Source organism: Haplochromis burtoni, unplaced genomic scaffold (genome assembly GCF_018398535.1).
Source record: "Haplochromis burtoni strain Fernald_Lab_line unplaced genomic scaffold, NCSU_Asbu1 Contig_58, whole genome shotgun sequence".
NCBI lineage: Eukaryota > Metazoa > Chordata > Actinopteri > Cichliformes > Cichlidae > Haplochromis > Haplochromis burtoni.
The window spans coordinates 2,445,220-2,453,379 of record NW_024582419.1 but is presented as its reverse complement, the minus strand read 5'-3'; the positions used below and the strand labels follow the sequence as shown (position 1 = coordinate 2,453,379).

Below are 8,160 nucleotides of genomic sequence, written 5' to 3'. Positions count from 1 at the left end.
GAAACTCCCACCATGCTATTAGAGAAAAGCTGATGTTGATACTTTTAAAGCATTCATGTCTTTTGATGTTTGAGCTAATAAATGGTAGGTCTGAAATCTCTAAATCCTTGCATAGTGCCTGTTCAACATCTAGCCAGGGCTCAACTAATTTAGCGTTTTCAAGCTTTCACTCTTTTCTCGAAGAACTCTTTTGCCTGCTTTGTTTCATTTGTGTATTTACGTAAGCTAACGTGATCCGAGTTTCAGTTAAAACCCATCTCCTGTTTTTTCCATGATCTCTTGTAAGACTGATAATTCAGTCTTACAAGAAGTGTTCAAACCTGAACACTTCTTATCAGCGACCTTCTTTTGGCTTCCTTCCCTGACTCTGACCACAAAGTGATAATTCCACAGAGGCTTCACAAAACGCTGATAAGACAGAGAGGAGAGCATTTTTCCGTCACTCTCTTGGATTATACTGAAGAGTTTTACAGGGATCACAGTTCAGAGTGTTTAAGAAGGCTGCAGAGACAATGTTTAGATGAGTAAGCTGAATGTGGAGGAGTCCCATGATCAGAAACCAGAACAAAATCTGATTTTTACCTATTACTGCTATAGTAATGCCTGGATTTGCTGTTTTTTTATGCTTTTATATGAATTTTAACTTGTTTCTTTTGGTTTTTGTATTGTTAAATAGACCAAAGAGTCACTTTGAAAAGAACTGATTGCTTGCAAAGAATAACCTGCAGCATTACACAAACTTTTATGAGACATCCCCATCAAAAATCCAATTCAGAACTTATAATCGGACAAATTGTTTCATGTTTTTTTAAAATTTTATTTAATGTGAGAGCTGCAGTTGTTGCTAGTTTTTACCCATGCTAATTCAATTCACTGTTATATGCACATTCCTGAAGCAACCTGTATGATAATAAGCTACAGCTTAACAACTTGCACATATAAAACACATTGAACATAAAACATGCTGTAAATAAAATTCAGTGAAAACGCAGCGCTTCTAGTGAATTTTAAAACATTTTAAACCAAACACATAACCAACCAGGTTAGGTTAGGTTACCATGGTGATTTAGCCACTTTAGTGACACAGAAAACTCCGACTTTAACCCCGACATAGCTCGCTATCACACTAATCTTGCTTTGTAGTACAGACCTCACAACTGTGTTGGTGTTTCATCTTTTGGATTATGTTTAAAGCCATTATCTTACCGTAACATGACTGCGTGTGTTTATTTAACAAAGAGTCCGTCCAAGAAGTGTGTGTTGTAGTTTTTGAGTGATACTAGTAGTTTAGCAGCCAGTACCTCTCAGTATGAATAGATAATGTTTGCTGATAACCTAACACTCAAGATTCCCATCTAAATATGGTCACTTCTGACTCCAAAAAGCAAACAAACATTATGGTGGGAGTCAAAATGCTGAAACTCAAAAGAGGAATCCTCAAACCACTGCATACATATTTAATATATGGCTACAAAAGGAGTGTCTGCCTGCTACCGTGGCAATAAATAGAAATAAATCTGGATTTACCTCTTTCATTAGATGTTTTTTTCTTTTAATTTTCAACTTTTTGAAGTATTTGCATATGCAGATATGATACATGAAAGTGTTGCTAGCCTGATAAGTTACCCAAGATAAAGCTGTGCTAGTGAAGTATAAATTATTACATCTTCCTTTTGCATGCCATGCATTATACATGAATTGAAGCCTGATTCTAAGATATTCTAAGATACAGTAAGACTCTCAGTAGTTTGAACAGGCTCAAATCTTCTGAGATTTAGATTAACTAGATCTTGATAGTTGGCTGGGTGAGACCTTGGCAGCTTAGCTGAAGGGTAGTATGGTGGTGTTTTCCTCCTCCATCAGTCATCAGAGGTCTTACTGAAATACTGCCCAGCATCTTGCCGGGCAGCTGTTAGCTACTATCGCTGCGGATGCAGGCTGGGTGGGTCTGTGGAGCTTTAATGGGCTTCAGATCTTCAACAGATGCAGCCTGCGACATTCCTCTGATGCCAAAGAGTTAAATCTGGGTCTGGAGAAACGTCATGTGACGGTGGAGATTTGAAGCCCCGCAGCATCAAGAGAAACATCAATAAATGGTTCATAATGAGATTTACTCTGCACTGGGTGTTGAGTTCTGTTGCAAGCGTGCTCACAGTAAGCTGATCCTGAGGCTTACAACACTTTGACATCGATCTGAGAACAAGTTTAGCTTGAAGAGCCTCCTCGCTCAGCAGTGTTCGACTTCAGTCCAACAGAAAAAAGGAAAAAGATCAGTTTTGGTTATTTACATTATTATCATAACTGACTTTATTTAACCTGTCTCAAAACTTCACTGAACAGCTTGTGGTTGTGCTCATGTCAGTTACTGTGCTGCCAGAGAATAGACATGACACATTTTTCAGATTAAAAGCTCTCATGAGAAATCCTGAATGGCGTGCTATTTTTGGGAATCATCCTTTTGCCAGCACATAACAGGACCGATTGTTTTAAGTGTCAACATCGAAAAACAAAAGGTGACTCCAAAACCCCCAATACAGCCTAGATTAGAGTCTTCTTCACTGAGATAGAAACAAAAGCTGTATTTGACATGTGGACTGTGGCATTAGTAGAGTTTAGGAAACACTGGAGCGCTTTGTTCGCAATATCAGAACTCACTCTCCCTTACAGACTGCTGATAAGAGGGCAACTCTTAGATATTTGTTCATGCGCCTTCTTTTTTCACGCATGGAGAGCACTGCTCTGATTTCACTCCCTCACATGCTGGAGAAAGAAGCGAGTGAAGTGCTGAGTTTGAAAAAGAAAAAAATAATGAAAAGAAACATTCTTAGAGTGGTGAACTGATTTGACACGCTAGAAGATGACCTTATTAACCAATCATGTGATGAAATTCCAAAATTTCACATCTTCTACTATTAGTATCTTCGTTCAGTGAAGACCTTAAAGAAGGGGAAGTTTCATGTCAGTCAAAAGAAGAAATGGCATCACTTCAGGTATCCTGAGCTATAAAGAAAACAATATTTTGCTGTTAAGCCCAACATTAGTCTAAAAACACACAAACTAAATGATCCACTGAGTATTTTCTCTACAAACAGATCAGCCTGGAAACTGTCAACTGTCTTTTTAACCCTCTGACATCCAACCCATCATAGGTGTTCCCAGAACGCTGATGCTGTTGCATCACCACTGATGACTCAGACCATCAAACTGTAGGAATTGTGCATTAAAAACATCAAAACAACAGCTGCAAACTTCAACAAATGAATCAATTCAATAAGTACTTCTAGCAGCTTCGGTGGTAACATTAAAAGCTGTAACTTTTCAATGTCTTCACAGGAACCTTCCAGGGGTGAAAGATCACACTCCAAAGCCCAAATAACAACACAACTGCCTTCTCTCCAACCTCGCCAGACCTTATAAGGATTCAGAGCTGCTATGATTCACTTACATAGTTGTGCAAAAGTGCAGAGCTGTTCAGGATATGACACCACACCGAGTCACTTGAAATCTTAACAGTTTACAGACTTCAAAGAACATGTGTGCAAGTAAAGCCCGTGTCCTAAAAGTGGAGACTGAAAGGTCGGAGTGAGAGAAGAATAAGCAACCCCTCAAAGTGTGACTCAGCTGTTAAATGAGTGACTCTGCATCACAAAAAGAACCCGAACCTCTTTCTCTTCTTTCTCTTTAAACCCATCTTTATCCGAATCCAGCACTGTGGGATCAACTTTTCTCAGTTATTTAATCTAATTAACACGCTGACAAGTGAACACATAGAAAATGAGAGAAAATAAGGATTTAATCCATTTTTTCTCACACGGGTTTTTGGCAATTAATCTCTAATTTACCACTATAATCCCACGATGACAATTTAAGACTCGTGTTTATGATAATTAAACCGTGAAATGATAATTAGACCCCTGCTATTTTATCAAACTGCAGAACACCCAGCTTGTGTTACTTTGATTATTCATCTGCAATCCAGTATACTTATACCGTATTCCTCTGGGACTGAAAGCATGCCGACTGCTCGCTGATGTCCTATAAAATGACACAAAGCGGCTGGTTTGCAGGATAAAGGAACATTCACACACTACATAGAAAATCTACAAGCATGTCTGTGTTATTATTGGACATCTAATTTCCTTTGTTGACAGCCCAGACAGGCGAGCAGCTGCGCTTCGGCCCATCTTTATCTGATCCCGCTGCTCTGACAAAGACCACTTTTCTTTTTTTCCCTTTTCATTTACCTTCTCAAATCCGAGTCCTCGGTGGGTGTTTTCTCTTCCCCCCCTCTGTTCTCCTCGAGTCAGATCAGCAAAAAGCAAAAGAAAAATATCCGAGTTATTTCAAACGGAACCGAGTCGCCTTCATCCCCACTTTACGCATCCAGCAGAGTCAACTGTGGTCAGATTTTTTTCTTTTTCTTTTTTTTGTGAAGTTAAATCAAAGCAGCTTAAGTGTTGCAGTCTTGGAGAGGATGGCGGGGGCGATGGAGGAGACGGTCATTGTTGTCAGAGCGGACGGGTCAGCGAGGATGAGTCCTGCATCGGCATGACAGTGATTTTTTAAAAAAAAAGCAAAGAAAAAAAAAGTGAGACCCTGAAGTATCCCAGCGCTTTGTAGCCTCCACTTCCTACTACTAAACTTCCATCAACCCCCACACAACAACATGGCCGACCCAGCCTGCGGGACTGGAGCCACACAGCTGGAGTTACAGACAGAGATCCGTCTGCTGCAGCTGGTCTGAGATCAGCCAAGACAAGAGATGATGACTGAGGGAGAGACGAGAGAGGAAATAAGAATAGAAAGAAAAGAAAGAAACAAAATCAGGCGACTAAGAACAGACCGGTCCGTGAAGTGAAGGAAGGCTTCCTTTACAAAAGGGACTAAATGTGCAGCGCTTTCAATCACAAATACAGGTCTTGGACCCCCCCTGCTGGTTGATCATCTCTTATTACAGTTCAGGGGGAGAACTGCTCGGCGTATCGCACCCGTTGTATCACGCTTAACTTTCACAGGGATGCATTTCACATAATATGGTGTTACGATAAGCTAATTTGTATCACTTGCCTCCCACCATGTTTACGCTTTAACCCTAAAAACGTTTGTCGTTTAAAGTTCGCTCAACGTTTTACTGAATGTATTTTTTTTAATTAATTGCATTTTGTTCTTTATATTCTTTTCTTAATGACGCAGAAAGACAATCGTCAATGCAAAACTACAGTGTCAGTATGGCTAATAGAAATATTCTACGTGGTTCTGTGCAGTGTTGCACTCAACCTTGCCACATTTATATGATCTAGGTTTAAAATGTTAATATAACTCAGTATACCAAAGACAGAAGTGAGGATGTTGATTAATTCGTTGTGATTCAAATAATAAAATTAGCTACATTTAATCTGCGGAAACAGGATCTTATTTGTTTCCTTATTTGGTCCTACTGATTAAAAAAAAGTTTTTAAGGTGAAATGTTTCTGTTTATTTGAATCCTTTTAACAGTACTTAGTGAAACATTTCGGCATACGTTTGTGATTTTCACATGGTTTGTCTGTAAAATGTGAAGCTCTTGTATTGCAGTGGTAATTCTATCCACTTTAATGGACTATTGTTATCAATGTTTCCTCTAAACTGCGCGCGTGCGCAATTGCGCACTGCTGGCACGGTCTCTGCGCACAGAAAATCTGCGTTGCGCACAGAAAAAAAATCTAACTTGACTTGAAATTAAAATTAAAACTTTAACAATTCTGTTTTGCAGTGTTAGTCAGTAAGTGACTGGCTGCTCCCTTATGGGATTAGAACGGTGCCACCTTATCCCATAGTCCAGCCAATAATGCGATTCACGTTCATCTATACGCAGCTAATCAACGTCGTTGACAGGCTATGACAGCGTCCTTATGTGCTGACACCGGTGTTTTAGCTGGCAAAGCGGCTGATGTGGAGTGAAGCCACGTTGATGACGTGTACAACCATTGGAGATGTGAGCAGGACAGACGGAACAATTGACAGAAAAAGTGTGGACTTTATAACAGTTTTTAAATTGTGTTGATAGGCCACGTAAAACCAGAGTTATGATAAAAAAAATGCAATGTTTGGTTTTCTTCCTGAATACTATCGTTGTTTATATTTACTGCAGGAAGAAACGGTAAAAACGGCGTTTTATAAGGAAAACCTCGAAAGCACTCTCCGCCTGTGAGCAAACCCCTGCCCTCAGCCTTTCCTATTGGTGGAAAAATGTACCATGTCGACCAATCAAAAACTGATATGGCAACATGGTATTTAGTTGTTTGGGAAGGGGGGAAGTTTTAGGAGTGACAGCGGTGTTTTGAGCTGTGACAGATTTGCAACGTTTAGCACGAATCTTGTGTAGTTAGTGTGTAGTGTAGTCGATAGTTTTGTTGTGTGTGTCAGAACAATGAGGCAACTGCTGAATGTTACAGGTGTTACAGGAGTGATACATCTCCTGTTGTCAGGCCTGCAGGTACCAGGCCGTTGTTCTCCTTTATCTCATAGTGGACAGAAATTATTTTTTGGAGTGACACAAATAATTTGTGTGGCATCAAATTTGATGCAGAACAGCTGATTGTTCTGTAAATAGTTTGAAATGTTTATTTAAAAAACCGCCTTGGCTGCATTTTTAGGTAAACAGCTGCAAAAAACGTTGTTGTTTGCAAAACTCAGTAACTTTTTTGAAGAAGTAACTATATAATTAATTGCCCAACATTGGTCATTATTTACTGTATTTTGCAGACAGAGAGTTACAGGACTCTCTCCCAGACCCACAGACTCAACCTCATAATACAAGTCAGAGCTTTATAAAAAAATAAAAATAAAAAAAAATAAAGTTTTGTTTTCAAAATTTTCTTTTTTTTTTTTTTTTTTACATTTTCATTGTAAGTGGGCTAAAGCAGTTAATTAAAAGTCTAACATAAATGTAAATGCTGTAATTTGATTATTTTAATAAACCATGTAACTTGGATGGATTGATGCTGGCGTGACCACAGTGCACACGTCTGCTGTTGCTCACAGTGGTCCAAGGGACCGCTCAGGGAGTTTGTGTGTTCGCTCTGTGACACATGAAAAATTAGAGGGAACATTGATTGTTATTATAATGAACACTCCTGCCTCCTTTTTTACACCATTAAATTAACCACAGGATGTCCTTTCTCTTCAGTTTTGGAGTCCTCTATCTTTGCCTCCTACATATGGTACATTCCTATTTTTAACACTTTTATAATGTGGTACAAATCCTATATTAATTAGGTTTGGCAAGAAAAGCAACAGCACCTTGCGATTAACCTAAAGATAAGGTGATTAAATATTAATATACTTAATTAATAATGATACTTATGAATGTCTTTTTCTGCATAACAGCTTTACTTTTTGAGTTTTTTCATGTTGAACCTTCTAATTACTGCTTTTTGGTGGTTAATACAAGGAATACAAACCATCCTGCTTTGGTTAGTCTATAGTCATTCTATCTTAATAACCCAAAATATATATTTTTTGTGTGAGAAAAATTACAAGTGTTGATAGTATTCAAATCAAACCTAACTCTTTACATGTTCCTATTTTAAGTCTTATTATCACTGATTCATTAGAGGGTTGATGATTCACGCCTCACACAGGTTCCCAGTCCTGAAATTGCTTCCTCGTCACACTTTGTAAATTCATTATATCACTCAGCTACTTCAGTTAAATGTTTTTTTGTTGTTGTTATTGTTTTTACTGGAAGTCAGTTGAGGCAGATAGTTTTTGAACTCAATTAGGCGTAGAGGAAGACATTCAGCAGTAGTAGAACTACCACCATTATTCATTAACTGTTTCCAAGATTATCACACTACTGTGTGTGAAAACAAGCAACTCGATACCTGATTTTCTGCTTAAAAAGTAAAAGTAAACATAGCTGTTCCTGATAAGTGCAACTGGAAATAGACGGTGCATAAATTATACTCGTGTCTGCTCACAAGCATCGCTGTTCTTTGCTATGAAGCGACACAGATGTTTCTCCTGAAGTAGTGAAAGTTATGATTTCTATTTAATTTTTGGTTCAGAAATTATAAAAATAAATCAAAATGTTGTTTCGTGTATGTAAACCACACAGTGATTAGCGCTGCTGTCTCACAGCAAGAAGATCCCGAGTTCAACTCCACCAGCAGGCCGGAG

The 8,160-nt window shown here is 38.6% G+C and overlaps 1 protein-coding gene across 1 annotated transcript in view; it reads right to left on the bottom strand.

The window, feature by feature from the left end:
- Positions 1–4,890, bottom strand: part of LOC102299349 (tyrosine-protein kinase yes) — a 30,466-nt gene extending 25,576 nt beyond the window's left edge. The window contains exon 1 of the mRNA XM_005922493.3: positions 4,245–4,890. The gene's annotated coding sequence lies outside the window, so the exon portion shown is untranslated. The remainder of the gene's footprint in view (positions 1–4,244) is intronic.
- Between the last annotated feature and the right edge of the window lie 3,270 nt (positions 4,891–8,160).